We start from the raw sequence: 14,698 nt of genomic DNA on the forward strand, positions 1-14,698 counted from the left end.
TATTGACAATCCTAATAGCAATGTAATTAATAATAATAATAATAATGATAATATCAGTAGGTGTCGGGCAGGACCAGGGTCCAGATATAACCAAGATCCATGTAAACCATGGTTGCAATCATCTAACACCGAGTTGCATTTCTCTGACTGGTGGCAATAGTCTGACCCCAAGAGGTGGCACGTCTCTGTGACTACTGGCACTGGCAGCTTGTGGCACCTACCGACACCTAACTTGATATAGTGGCAGCTGAACATCACCACTGATATCCCTTCAAATAAAAGTAGTTCACTGTTGACATTTAAGAGTTTTTTTCTTCTTCAAAACTGAAAAGTGACACCAATGGGCGCAGACGAAACAGGTTAAAGCAAACAAACCACACTTTACAATATCCTCAATTTAATGAGAACAGGTGCAATTCACAAACACTGGGTGCGCTCTATTGAGCATGTACGCCTATTTAAATCACAGGGCTGGACTTAAAGAGGACTCTATTAAACGTTTTGTGTTTTGTATTGTTCTTGTTTCCTGCATTGATAAGCCGGAAAGCATTGTGCAACATTTGACCAACTTGCTTACATTTCAGTTTACCTTTTCACATCTCCCTCATCTGCTCCAGGCCTGGAAAGACGCTCAATAGAGCAATCGATTGGCAACCGACCTGCACAGCGAGCCAGATATCGCATCCCGCCGCTCGGTCTCGATTACTCTCGCCTGGATAGACTGCTGCGTGTTTCCTTTAAGGAACTGAGTTGAGTGTGTCAGTTGTCAACAGGCTGAGCGAGAAACGAGCCGTTGACACAGCTTGGTACGCGGAACTGAGACGTTACTGCGCCGTTACTGTGTTGAGGAAAGCCTCCTTTGGGAAGTTCATTTTGTTCGTTGTATCCAGATAAATATGTCCCCTCGACGCGGTAGGTTATCTTTGACTTCTCTCTTTTTCTTTTGCGATATTCTACTAATTTGGTGAGGTGACCTCGGGCCACAGGGACTTTAAAACTATTTATTGATTCAGTTCTCAAGCTAGGTTTTCAGACCATCTGCATAATTAAAAATGAAGTCATATTTAAGCTAATATAGGCAGAACAAGTGTGTCGGGTATCACAAGACAGACTGCTTTCTCTAGTCGTCGTTATGTTTGCTATTAAAGCTCGACCAGTTTCTATTTAGACCAAGTTAGCATGCGTATTAGCCGAATTAACGCTTCCAGCTAAAGCTACATCCATATGTCAAATGCCACTGGGGATTATAGTTATTGTTGGCCATATGATTATGTCACAGTATACAACCATTATACACACAGGCTACTAATGCGACTACCTACTCACTAAGAAGCATACACACCCACTTTATATCGCCAGTCTTTATGTTTGTGTTTTTAACCTACTTCTGTAATGATTTCGCATTTTCTCTTGCCGATAATGTATTTCTCAGAAGCCTCCTGAGCATCATGGACATGTGAAACTAGACTCTGCAGTAGGCAGATGCAAGTCCCAGGCTGGATTTGAATGGCACTGAGGATACAAGGTAAGCACTTTGCCAGTAAATTTGAACTCTTTATTGATCTGGTTCTTGAGCTACAAACGACCTCAGTGATGGCAAAGTCCAGATAGACTGTGAGAGAAGGAAGAGAGGAAAAACAAACGTAGCTTGAAGAGTGGAGTAGTACATTTGCTGTATATATTTATGTATTATTTTTTACATTTTGTTTTGCAAAATTAGAAAGCTATGTTTAAGTCAAGCTTGATGTGGCCTTCCATTGAAAAGAATGATACCAGTCACTTCCTCACAGTGAGGAGAGCTTTTTAATGAAACAATTAAACACTGGTATTGGTTGAGTACTGTGTATCAGCCAATACCCTAAGCCAGGGTATTGGTATCAAGACTGGTGCATCGGTGCCTAGATCAAAGGAAACTTTGGGGAAATGCAAAGTCCATATGGAGTGATATTTCTAACCTGAAGGAACACAGAGCGATGTGGCGATTACAAAATATTGTGTTTGATGTGATAATAATTACTGCAAAGAGCACGTTTGCCATCTTTGTCAATCAGCTGAAGTAATGCTGGTTTAAAAAAAAAAAAAGAAACATAAAAACAGAATATTGAGCCGATTTTATCTCTCAACAAACCTGGCGTCTAGATGACCGACTTTCCAACAACTTTTAGAAACGCCACAGACATTCAGGGCCTAAAACTAAAGGCTCTGATATATGGATTATTAAAGTCAATAGCAACAAGGTGTCTGACAGGTTTCTTTGCACACAGTGACCTCAAGGTATATTTAAAATATTAAGCAACTTGCTCTGCAAGGTTTCTATCCATACTGACCTCCTCCTATTTAACCAGTTCTTTCAACATGTCAACATTAGTGTTACAGGGGACACGACTCCAACTGCTGCCCCCATCATGCTTATATTGGGCTAATTGTTTTGGACCTATAAACAGGCGTTGATACCTTGCGGGCAAAGTCATGTAATGATGATTTTATTCATCATAAAATATGCTGAAGACATCTGTACAAACATACCTCCAGGCCATGACCCAGCCCTACACAACAAACCATGTTTTTTTTGTCTACCATTAGAAATTCCCTTTAAATTCTCCCCTTTTCGTCATTGTAATTTATCACATGTTCATTTTCATGTCTCCAGTATATTGATAAACTTTTATGATACTGACCCTTTTATATACCCACTACTTCAATGTTCTCTTTGCAATATTCCCTTAATGTCTTTGTTTAGGCTTATAGCAGGTTGTAAAGGCTTGCTTAGTTGTTTTGTTGAGTCAATAATTCACAGTAGATGGTGGTTGGACTTTCAGATTTGCATGAAGTCATTAGATCTTGTATACTGTGAACAGACTACTGTCCATACTGAGAACTTTCTTCAACACAACACCATCATACTTTTGTCTGAGTAACTATTTTAAACGCCTTTCTACAAGGTTTTCTAGGGTGGAGTGTTCAAGGAGAAACGACTTTAGATACAACAGCATTTTGCTTCTTGTTTGTTTGTTTGTTTTTGGGAGAGGTGCATTTAGATTTGTTTGGATATGATGAACCCACATGTGTCATTTGAGATGAAAGAAATACAACGGTAATGAGTTGAGAGGAAGCAACTAGAGTTGGGAAAAACAATCTTCCAAATGCAGTTGTACAGCTACTTAATATTTTTGTAGTTTTCTTTTTATGAGTTTTGCACAAAAATAGATTTTTAGGGCAAACTGCATCACACCACCTGTCGGTGGGATATGTGTTGATAATAAAAAAACGTTATCTGTTTCCTGACATCTGTCACAGATAGGACACGGCACCAGCACCCTGGGTGCTTCGCTGTCACGTTAGAAAGTGTGAGATAGAGAGCAAGGGCCAGTTTATCAGAGAAAGGAAAAATAACAACAGGATTCTCACACCTGTGAGAAACAGGAGGAGGTTTAGGGTTTGAGCAGCAGGTGCGGCGACCTTTCACCAGTCTCATTTTCCTCAAATGGAGTGTGCCATATTCATCGTTCACGCTGAGACAAGGAACATGTGCTGCTTATCATACCCTGCGTAGAAACTGGGCTACACCCCTGTTGACTGTGCACCTGTTCATAGTTTTGACTCACGTTGTGGCCTTCCAAGTTATGACTAGGTCTGGCCTATTTTTCAACAACTGAAATTGTCTTGCTACAAACAAATTCCCCCCTGGGGATGAATAATCTATCTATCTATCTATCTATCTATCTATCTATCTATCTATCTATCTATCTATCTATCTATCTATCTATCTATCTATCTATCTAACTATTATCCTATCTATCTATCTATTTGTGATTTCTGTAGAACCCTTCACAGAGCTCTATCGACAACTGTGGTGCCTCTAAGTAATATACTGGTAACACAAATTTGTTTTGACATAATTAGATTTCCTTGTCTATGATAAGGGAAAATACAATCTATCATTCAAGTTGAAGATAATTGAAAGCCTTTGGTTATGTAGCTAGAGCTGCTTCTCTTGAGTTTCTGCCTCATTATTCTCCCATACCTACCCAACCAGTGAAATAATGACCATTACTTCTGCATCAGGGGAATGTGTCAACCTGCCAGCCAGCAACATTTACAGGCTGTTTTCAGGTGCTGCCTCCATTGTACGCTGACAGTACCATTTATCTCGCTATCGTCATTATAATCACTTATTACCAAAGGAAAGAGACAGAGGCGAGGTGGGAAGATGTATAAATATAGCCTGTCTATAAATACTGCTTCAGTTTCTCACTAGAATCTGAGACATTATTCACAAAGCTGCAGTACGTTCACAGCATTTTGTGTGAGAGCAAAAGGCTAGGAAAGAAATTGAGATGTCTGAGCATCAGGGAATTAATTTGCTTTCTTACTTTAGCCCTGAGGAATAGTACATCTATTTTTTTAATCAGATTAAAAACCACTCTAGAATTTCAAGCAATCATTCACCATGATCTACAAATTAGTCTGGAATACATTGACATAGCACAGCCCATTTCAGTCTCCCGTGAGCTGCTCTCACACTCAATGACAATGTAGTCTATTGTCATTACAGTTTGGCTGACAAATGCTTTCCCCAGTTCCTTTCACTTTGTCCAACAATAAATGTACGAGTACTGCCCTATACACTCTTAGTTTAGTTTCTCGTTTGTTTGTTGGCCAGGACGGCACAATTATTGCTAAAGGAGAATCCTGATTGTTTTTTAAAGAGATGCATATGATGAATTCTGATAAGAGGAATCATGTCTAAGCAACACTTTGTATTCCATCAGATCATTTAAATTAAATGTTGTATGTGAAACCATTTGATTTATTTTAATAATTAATTGTATAATACAACATATGCTATTCTTATCAATATTCAATTCAAATTCAACAAGGTCCAGTTAGAGAGAATTTCCTCATGCAAAGGTCCGGAACATCAAAATAATGTCTAAATGGAGCTATGATTTAGTCCAATATTTATTGAAGTAGCCTTGCAACTTTTACTTCAGTTGAATAGGGTGAGATCTAACCCAAAAAAGCCATGCTATTATCTTTTTGTCATCTGAAGATAAATTTGTGTGCAGGGACTAAATCTGTGGTTATTAAACCACTTGTTTCGGCTCTAGTCACCTCTCTGTTAGTGGATTAATGTGCCAGGATTCTGATCATATTTGGCTCTTAAGTTTATTTTTCTGTGCCTTCATTTTGGATTATTGTTGGTACGTTTGCGCAAAAGAGTTGTTCTTTTTGTCTCTTAGTGGTGCTTCACATTGACGCTTTTAATAATCGTCACGGTCTCTGAACATGAGACATACTGGTTTTGAACTGCCCGTGTGAAGACTAAACATATAATAATCTGTCCCTTCTTGGTTAAAGGCTCTGGTTTCGCTGTTTCTCTTTTTGGAGAAAGCCATGTGAAATAACTTCGCTAGAGAGAGAGAGAGAGAGAGAGACTTTTCCTGATCTAGAGAAATCAGACCAGTGCTAATACCCAACGAGCCGGAGACCTCCAAAACATCCCGAACCAGAGGCCAGACTCTCATTAAAAACATCTAATATGTCCCCAGCAAGTATCTCCCAGTACGCTTTATAAAACTCGGCAGGGAGGCCATCAAGGCCGGGAGCACGCCGTCCCTGCATGCCCTGCAAGGCAGCCTTCAGCTCCTGCAGGCTTATGGGCCTGCTGAGCTCCTCATTGATGTCCTCAGAGACCTGAGGCAGCTCCCCACAGAACCCCTGCATTAAAGACTCCTCCTCCCTGTACTCACTGGTATACAGGGAGGAGTAAAAGTCCACCGCTCGCCTCCTGATCTGGCTTGGTTCCACAACTGGCTGCCCTGCGTCTCCTAACAGTGAGTGGATTACCCTCCTCTGCCCACTCTTCCTCTCCAGGCCAAAGAAGAAGCTAGAGGGAGTGTCCATCTCTGTGATGGTCTGAAATCGGGACCTGACCAGTGCACCCTGAACTTTAACGTCTAACAAGTCGGCCAAAGCCACCTTTTTTCCTTTGAGGACTTCAAAATGTCCTCGATCTCCTGTGGACTCACTTAAACTCTCTAGGTCCACTATATCAGTCTCCAGGTCCTTCATAGATCTGGTGATGTCTCGGTTGACGTTGAAAGTATGCTGCTGACAAAGAAGCCTAATCTCAATCTTACCACGGTCCCACCACTGCCTAAGACTACTAAAATCACTCTTCCTCAGCCTAAAAACATCCCAGAAATAAATAAGAACCTCTCTAAATTTTTTATCAAAAGTTAAAACTGAATTAAAATGCCAATACGCGCTCTTGGGTAAAATGTTTCTAATAAAAACATGACATAAAAGCAAAGAATGATCAGTAAAACCGGCAGGAACAATACTGCACATTTTAAAAATATTAAAATGGTGCTTAAAAACATAAATCCGGTCTAACCTGGCTGAGGAGATCCTCCCCTCCCTAAAGTGGGACCATGTGTACTGTCGGCAGTCGGCATGCATCCTTCTCCACACATCCACCAGGCCATGAGAATGGACCAGCCTCCTCAGAACCTGCTGTGAAGCTGGATGTGGCTCTGTGTGGTTACGGTCCTTTAAATCATCTTCCATACAGTTAAAATCCCCCCCCAAGAATAAAAAATCCTCTGAGGCACAGCCACTTAAAACATCATTAACTTTTTGTAAAAACAGCTTCCTCTCTGCACCGGTTGCTGGAGCATACACATTGATAAAAACAACAGTAAAAAGGTCGAACCGTGCTTTAACTAAAAACAACCTCCCCTCGATGATGTGTTTGACCTCCAGTGAGACCGGGATAAAAGACCTGGAGAAGAGGAAGCCCACTCCTCCACTGAGGTTTGTGTGGTGACTCAGGAGGACTTCCCCTTCCCACTCCCTCCTCCAGTCGGCCTCGTTGGTGCTGTCGCTGTGGGTGTCTTGTAGGAAGAGAACATCAATACCTTTCATCTTTTTAAATTCATAAATAGATGTTCTCTTCCTAACATCCCTGGCTCCATTAACATTTAAAATTCCGACTCTGAAAGTATCCATTAAAAGAAAAATGTTTAAAACACAAACAAAAAACAATAAATTAATTAAAACACACATTGGAGCTTTCGGCATCACCCTCATCCATCATTTCCTTTATTTTTGTGGCAATTTTTCTTAATCTAAAACCCTCCTGGTCAGTGAAGCCGGACTCCTCCTTCCGGCTCATGTGGTGTCTGGCTGAGGTATAAAATAAGTTTATGTTAGGAAAGAAGTCAACAACGTTGACTCCTTTCCTGCCTTTTGTCCTTTTGTAAAAAAATCCTAATTTTCTCTGCCGTGTACATTTTTTGTTGCTGACTTCTAGTTAAAACCGCAGGAGCATTGCTGCTGTCAGACACCTCCTCGTCACTGCTGTCTGACCTCTGCCCCCGACCCGTCTCCTTGGCTTCCCCCACCTTGCTGGCCTTGGTGCCACTGCCTGCCTTCTGGGCCCGCTTCTTCCTCTTTGAGGCAACTTTAAACTCCCCAACTTCCATCTCCGCTTCTTCCACCTGCTCAGCCCACCCACCTACACTTTCCTCCTCCGCCTCTACTTCCCCACCAACCTGCTGTGCTACCTCCACGGGCTTCTCCCCAGCACCATTACCCCCCATTTCCTTTTCTTCTCCTCCATCCTCACCATTTCCCACCTTAACCAAAGCCTCCCCCCTGCTGCTCTGGACACCCTCACCATCATTACCACCACCACCATTATTACAACCATCACCCTCACCACCACCATTATTACCACCATCACCCTCACCACCACCATTATTACCACCATCACCCTCACTCACCTCACTCACACCACTCACACTCAGCTCAGGCACAGCAGCATCCACCCTGCGCCGCGGCGCCGGAACAGGCCGCCCAGACGCCGCAGCCGCATCCGCGCCCCCGTCCGGAGACGCGAGCGCCGCCGCACCCGCGCCCCTGACCGGAGACGCGAGCGCCGCCGCCGCCGCGCCCCCAGCCGGAGACGCGAGCGCCGCCGCAGCCGCGCCCGCCGCGCCCGCCGCGGCCCCGACCGGGCCAGGCGGAGCCGGGTCACCGCGCTTCGGACAGGCTCTCGCGGTGTGCCCCTCCTCACCGCAACTAAAACATTTCATCACCGACAATGTCACATAAATCTCTTAGTCAAAATCATCTACTTTCACCCTGAAGCGGAGGTTGAGGTCCTCGTTCCGGTTGTTAAGTATCATATACAAGTATCTACGGTGGGACACTACGTGCTTCAGCAACTGATCTTTACACCCAGACAAGATCTTCCTGATCGGGGAAACCACCTTCCCGTGTCTGGAGAGCTCTCTGCTGAGGAACTCGTCAGTGATGAACGGAGGGACATTAGACACAAGGACTCTAGTAGCCGGTTGCACTAACGGAAACACCTGGACAAACAAATCGTTCACCGTGAGGCCCGCCTCCACCACACGGTTCACCTTCTCCACCTGGTCCAGGAAGATGACCACGGCGCCGTTCATGCGCGCGGCCGACTTAATGCTGCTGTGCCCGACCTTCGCCCCCACAGCCATCCCGATGTCCTCCACGCTGCACGAGAAAGCGGCCGCGATCTTAATGCCGTGCTTCCTCGTGAGGTGGGACAACATGTCTCCATTTACCATGGCGTCTGACGCCGACCGGCGAGACACTGGCAGGAGGAAACAAACACCCAAAGAAAACCCACAAACTACCCCAAAAATACACAACTAACAACCCAAACTACGGTGAAACCAAACCAATAAACCGCGGTTCGCCTATTAGACGGATGCAAGCATCCAGTCTCGGGTGTGGTGAATGCCATCATAAACAAAAAGACACACAGTAAACAGAGAAAATTTAAATTTTTAATTGAGACAGTCAAATGATTCTGTCATTGTCTGTTTTTCATTCTGTATTTTTTGGATATGAAGGACTCTAGTATGTTGACATTCTGCATGTTCTGAGAACTGTTTAGGGAAACAGAAGAATCTTTGTGGAGACAAAGCAGGAAGTTGGTCCTATCCTCTCCTCGGTTCAATCAGAAGTGGCCAGCTAGGTAGGTCGCTGCCCCTGTGGTTTGGCTTACTGCACCATGCGCATGTTCTTGTGTTTGCTGGAAGTCTTAGTTTCACTGTGACTTTTGGAGGAAACTTTGGATAAATATTAGTTGGTACAATAAACCTGTTAGGCTGACATTTTTTTTTTTTTTTTTACAATTTCAACTCTCACTTTAGCTGTGTATAACAAACTCTTTTATCCCATAATCACTCTATCGGTGTTCTCAGAAATAGAAACCATGACTAAAGTCAAGCAGTTGGCTCCGGCCTTAGGAAACGAGCACTAGCTTGTCTTGATGGCCTGTCTGCAAAACACGATGACATGGTTGCACTCAATTAAAACAGTGATCATAACTCTTCTTTTTTTCCTTAAACCAGTGTCTTGTTTCTAATGAGTGGTTTATTTTTTAAATTATACATGTGACAAGCTGACTGTTATGGAATAGTAATAAAAGTGAGAGGCTGGAGTTAAAATACCGATGCAAGAACTTTCTAATTAAACTAAGAATGCAAAGAAAACCACAAAAGCTAAAATGTCTGCTTTGAAAACTAGTTAAAGTGCTGTTAAAAAGATTCAAAAAGATTTAAAATGAAAAGGGGTCTCTTGTGGAAGCTAATGTCATGGCTGACAGTATCTGTAATCAGAGCAGAGGGACAGATCTCTGTGCTTGGACCATGTCACAGTTTTGTCACCGCTGCAGCCAATGAGTTCATTTAAAAGTAATGAGGGCTTGTTGACTAGGTGAAGCAGTTAAGTGAGGAGTGAATTATTTAACACGAACAACACCTGGGTCAGTGAACCTCCATGGTTTGAAATAGGCTGAATCTGGGTATTAACTGTAAAAGAAAATAGTGCTGGCTGGTCTGGCGAGGTGTGATTGTGTAAAGCCAGGGTCACTTTGCTATGAAAGCCTACTCTTCTGTCTTTCTTATTCTCCCACTACGTTTCTTAATACAGAATTTTGTTATACTTCCTGGCCTCTGTGGACACTCTGTCACATGCTCTCCTCGAGCCAGTGTGTTCTTATTGTTGTGATCCACAACAGCTGAGCCCTTGAGCAATACAACTATCCTGATGGCCATTTGACAACAAGTGTCTTAGTGGCCAAATCTGTCACAGTGGCTTTGTCCTCTGAATATTAGCAAAAAGAGGCTACAAGTAAAGTATTTGTTTGATCAACTTATCGTTACAACAATTATGGACTAGTGGACACGCATTATAGTAAAACCTGTGTAGGGTTAAAGTTTAGTAGGTCACAAACATGCTTACAGAAATAATTTCTCAGGAATTTAGGAATGGCTGGTTATTTTTTATGGACGTAGAAACTTTTGTAATGATTCACTGCACATCTATTTTTTTTGTTTTAAATGAGTTTCATGAGACTAATTAACACTGTTGCAACTGTAACATTTCTTAAGTGACTGATGCCTGGCCAAAACAAAATACTGCTAATGTGTGTTTTCACTGTGGCCGTGCAGTATAATAGTGGTACATTGACTTTCCAAAAGCAATACCATTATCATATTTTGTCAAAACACTGTTGCTCTATCAGGTTTCAATAGAAAAAATGTGCTTTAGTTGCCAGAGGAAGGCTGTAGGAGACTTAGTGTTCTCACTGCCTAACATTTCACTGCCCTTCCCGTCTCACCAGTTTGTTGGCATTCTTGAGAGCAGTTTCAGTTTTGTTGGGCTGCTATTGTTTATTTGTCTCCAAATCCTGGAATCTGAAATGAAACTGTGAAATGTATTAACCAGTTGCCTCTTCACTCAGTTACTCCCAACATACCAAGGCACACACCTTTGTCCCAACTAATGCAGTCAGACACTTTGAGTGCTAAAATACTGCTCTGCTTACTCATCTGTCCACAATGTGTATATATTACACTTAAAGATAAAGGCACATTAAATACAAGACTTGCATCCACATAACTGATGTAGGTTATCACCCTCTCTTTTATAGTTATCATTCAGTTAAACCACATTATGGGCCTTGACATGTTAAATCATGTTAAGCTTTCTCCCACCGCAGCATTTGCTTTTGAATTAAAAAAAACAAAACAATAGGGCATATAATCCTTTTTCAGCTATGTGTAAATTATCATTGCCTACAGGACAGTTAACTGTTAGCTGCTGTAGCTGTAATGTTGCCACTAGCATTAATGCACTGGGCTGTAAGACACTATGCAAGTCATTAGCTAAACTGACAGCGTAAGCACAGGGAAGACCATTACTACTACAAATAAACAGCAGGATTTGAAGTGGGACTTCTTCTAATCCCCTCCTAGGCAACCTGGATACACCATAGTGATCTGGGATTTCATTAAGTCTTCCATTGGGGAATGTGTGAGCATGTTTTCAAGTCTTTTACAAGGTCTTTTTCCTCTTGTAGTTTAATCTCTGTCCCTTGGCAAGCCTCCTCTTATTGCCACTGATGTCATCTGATGTGGTGTATGACATTTGTTCCGAGGGGGCTGGCATGTGGTTTTGTATTGGAGGCAGAATGACTTGCAAAAATATCCTTGCGGTGCGGTTACTGAGCTTCATACACAGGAAACACTATCAGCTCTGCTCTGGTGGTGGTGCTGCTGCTCTGGTGGCACTGCTCTTTGTAGAGTCCTCATCAAATTTCCCCGTATGGACAAGAAGGTCTGTCTTTCTGTTCAGTCCTGTTTATTATGATTAAGAGTTCACTCCTAAGTAAGCTTCAAAGAGTTGTTTACTGATATTTGCTTCCTTACTGATAAGTGGATATAGTTAGACAGAATTATGGGGTTTAGTAAAAGTGACCAATAGTTTGTGTCTTGTGCTTAAATGAGGAAGCAGACTCAGGCTGGGTGAGGGGCATCTGTCCCATGTTCTTCATGGATCTCTTTTTTTGCCACTCATTTTTTTATCTCACTGTGGGGCCTTCAGTGAAAGCACTTCCTCATGTTTTCACTGGAAGGGCACTCAAGAGGGAGGTTTTCTTTCCTTCCTAATGTTCATATCCTAAGTGTGGTGTGAAGCCTCTGAAGAGATTATGCAGGAGTTGGTCCCATTGTTAGACACTGATTCATTCAACCCATAAAGCTGTCGTTATTTAGGGAACCCAAAGCTTCTCAAACATGACACCTCCCTCAAAAGATATAGGTCATCGGTTAATAATGGTAAAAGTATTCCATTTATGTATGTTGTAAATTCCTGGTTCTTCTTTTGGTGAACATTTAGCTGTTTTTGCTTCAGTTAGGGACTTCCATTTCCTATTTATTATAGTACATTGTGAAATGTCTTGTGGCTACATTGATCATTTTAAAATATGTCTGGCCCTTTTTGTAATGGATTAGACCAAATATAAGACCAGGACTTAGTTTTTCACACACAACCTTGCCTGTTTTTACATTTCTCTGTGCTTAAACTATTATTTTGGGCCAGATATTGGAAGAAATGGCAAAATTACACCACGAAATAACTGACTAACAAAATTGCTGGAGCATAACTACAGAACACATAATGTAAGTTACCAAATATCCATCTATCTATCCAGCCATCCATTTTCATCCGCTTACCCGGGGTCGGGTCGCGGTGGCAGCAGGCCCAGCAGGCTGACCCAGGCTTCCCTCACACCCGCAACATTTTTCAGCTCATTCTCGGCGATCCCGAGGCGTTTTACTATTGTGCTGTGCTGAGTATTCTTATAATCTCTTAACTTTAGTAACTGTTCTGGTCCTTGTAAAAAAACAAGACCGTTGACACTGCAGTCTAAGACTAATATGTAGAGGGCTTCTGTCTACATTCTGGGGGTCAGGGGTCATGTTCTATCTAAATGATACTGAGAGAACAAGGGGTCTGCAGATTAAGCCAGTCAGCTGTGCTCTCACAGCAACTCATTAGTTGCAGCTTGACAGTTAAGAGTATTGGTTCAGTCTAAAGCCTTCATACAGGTGTTATGTACAAATATAATACTTGAAGGGCCATTTTGTGCATATTTATTTTATAGAAAAGCCCTTTTAACTCTTTTTTTTCTGCTGTGACACTGCTATAAAATATCACATATATTTGATTCATAATTGCATGTCACATTACATTTAGAGATTTAATTTACCCCTTTAGACATTAGGTGAATCTTGTTTAGACCAATCCACATTATAAGACATCCCTTTGTTAATATAGCAAATGGAAGTTTTTTTTATTGCAACTGCTCTATTCTCATTTCACCAGCATGTCATGCTCAGGGTCCTTTAAACAATACATTCAGGAGCTAAACACACAAAGCCATGTACAACTACTCACTTGATTTACATGGATACATTCAGTATGTTTAATAGCTCTGTGAGCCTTTTTTCTGTGTGCGTGTTTGTGTGTTTGTGTGCACGCGTGCGCGTGGTATGTTACAGAAGAAGTGACCTGTGTGTGAGAACATGTCTCTAATGAGTGCAAAAACACGAGGGTTAATGAGGCTGGTCTCCTGTAATCACCATCAATGACAAGATTGTGTTCGTCATTGTCCTCTTTGGATGTTCATTGGCTCAGGAAAAGGCATCGGGAACACAAGACAAATTAGGACTTAATTGTTGGATGGACAGCCAAATGCATGCATACATACTGTACATGCCCAGTCTTTTGTTCTGGTTGTGTGTTCCATTTCCATAGTGTTAAATTGGAAGATAGGAATCGGCTTACAAGTATATACATACATACTTCCCCACTTAATCCCGAATCCTAATATGCTGTTTGCAAAACCTGCTAGGCCTTACATGTTAAAATGAAGTCCATGTCCAACTGGGGATCCATTAGAATGGCTTCATTGTTTTGCTGCTGACTGAAGGCTGGCTAGCTAGCTGGAGACAGAGGTGGCTGGCAGACTGCCTGGCTGGGTTACGAGCTCTCACTCGTGACCAATGTGACAATGAGTGACTAAGTTGAGTCTATTTATGAGTGGGCCAGTATTATCTCATGCCACCTCTGTTGTCAAATGTTAAAGATGCCATAGTTCTGTTTTTACTACCCCAGGATGTCATAAATGAAGGCAGAAGTTTGTTCTTATTGTGTTGTCATATATATATATATATATATATATATATATATATTACATTTTAATCTATATGCAGCAATGTCGTTCCAAACATGAAATACACCAAATATTAGTTTTGTTAAATAGTGCAATTAATTCCTTGTTTATTTGACCCATGGCTTTTCTTTTCAGTTACAGTATCAACTTTAGTAAAGTCTCTTTACTTGCTATGTAATGATGTTTCCAATGGTTTGGTTGAACACTTGCTCAGCATAATAAAGCTGTTACAATAGTGACAGCCTTAAGCTTGTAGAATAAACTGGAAGTCTAATAACTCTAAGGAGTACTCCACCAAGTTAGTATTGACTTTCATAATATTGTCAAAACCAATGCAATCAACACAGTCTCATCTTTTGTATTCCACACATTGTTGTTCCTTACCAAAACCTTATGTCTACATTACCCACAATGCAACTGAACCAGAGATTCTGATGCTGTGCTTCTAGTGTATTATGTACTACTAGCCTCAAACCGACAGGAGGAGTTACAAAAGTCTGGTTCACTCACTTTTTTCTACCTTCTCTGGATTCTTCCATTTTTAAACTAGTCTTCAGATGCATCTGACGCCACAAATGACTTTTTACAACTTGTCTCATAAGCAGTAGTACTCCCCAAACA

The 14,698-nt window shown here is 41.8% G+C and overlaps 1 protein-coding gene across 2 annotated transcripts in view; it reads left to right on the plus strand.

Annotated features, from left to right (window-relative positions):
* The first annotated feature begins 723 nt into the window (after positions 1 to 723).
* The window catches only part of LOC117729310 (testis-expressed protein 2-like), a 28,333-nt gene continuing 14,358 nt past the window's right edge, over positions 724 to 14,698 (plus strand). Inside the window, exons 1-2 of one of the 2 annotated variants that reach the window (XM_034530280.1) lie at positions 724 to 912; positions 1,433 to 1,525. The gene's annotated coding sequence lies outside the window, so the exon portion shown is untranslated. The remainder of the gene's footprint in view (positions 913 to 1,432; positions 1,526 to 14,698) is intronic. The other variant, XM_034530289.1, reaches the window with a different exon arrangement.

The sequence above is a fragment of the Cyclopterus lumpus genome, chromosome 1 (genome assembly GCF_009769545.1).
Source record: "Cyclopterus lumpus isolate fCycLum1 chromosome 1, fCycLum1.pri, whole genome shotgun sequence".
NCBI lineage: Eukaryota > Metazoa > Chordata > Actinopteri > Perciformes > Cyclopteridae > Cyclopterus > Cyclopterus lumpus.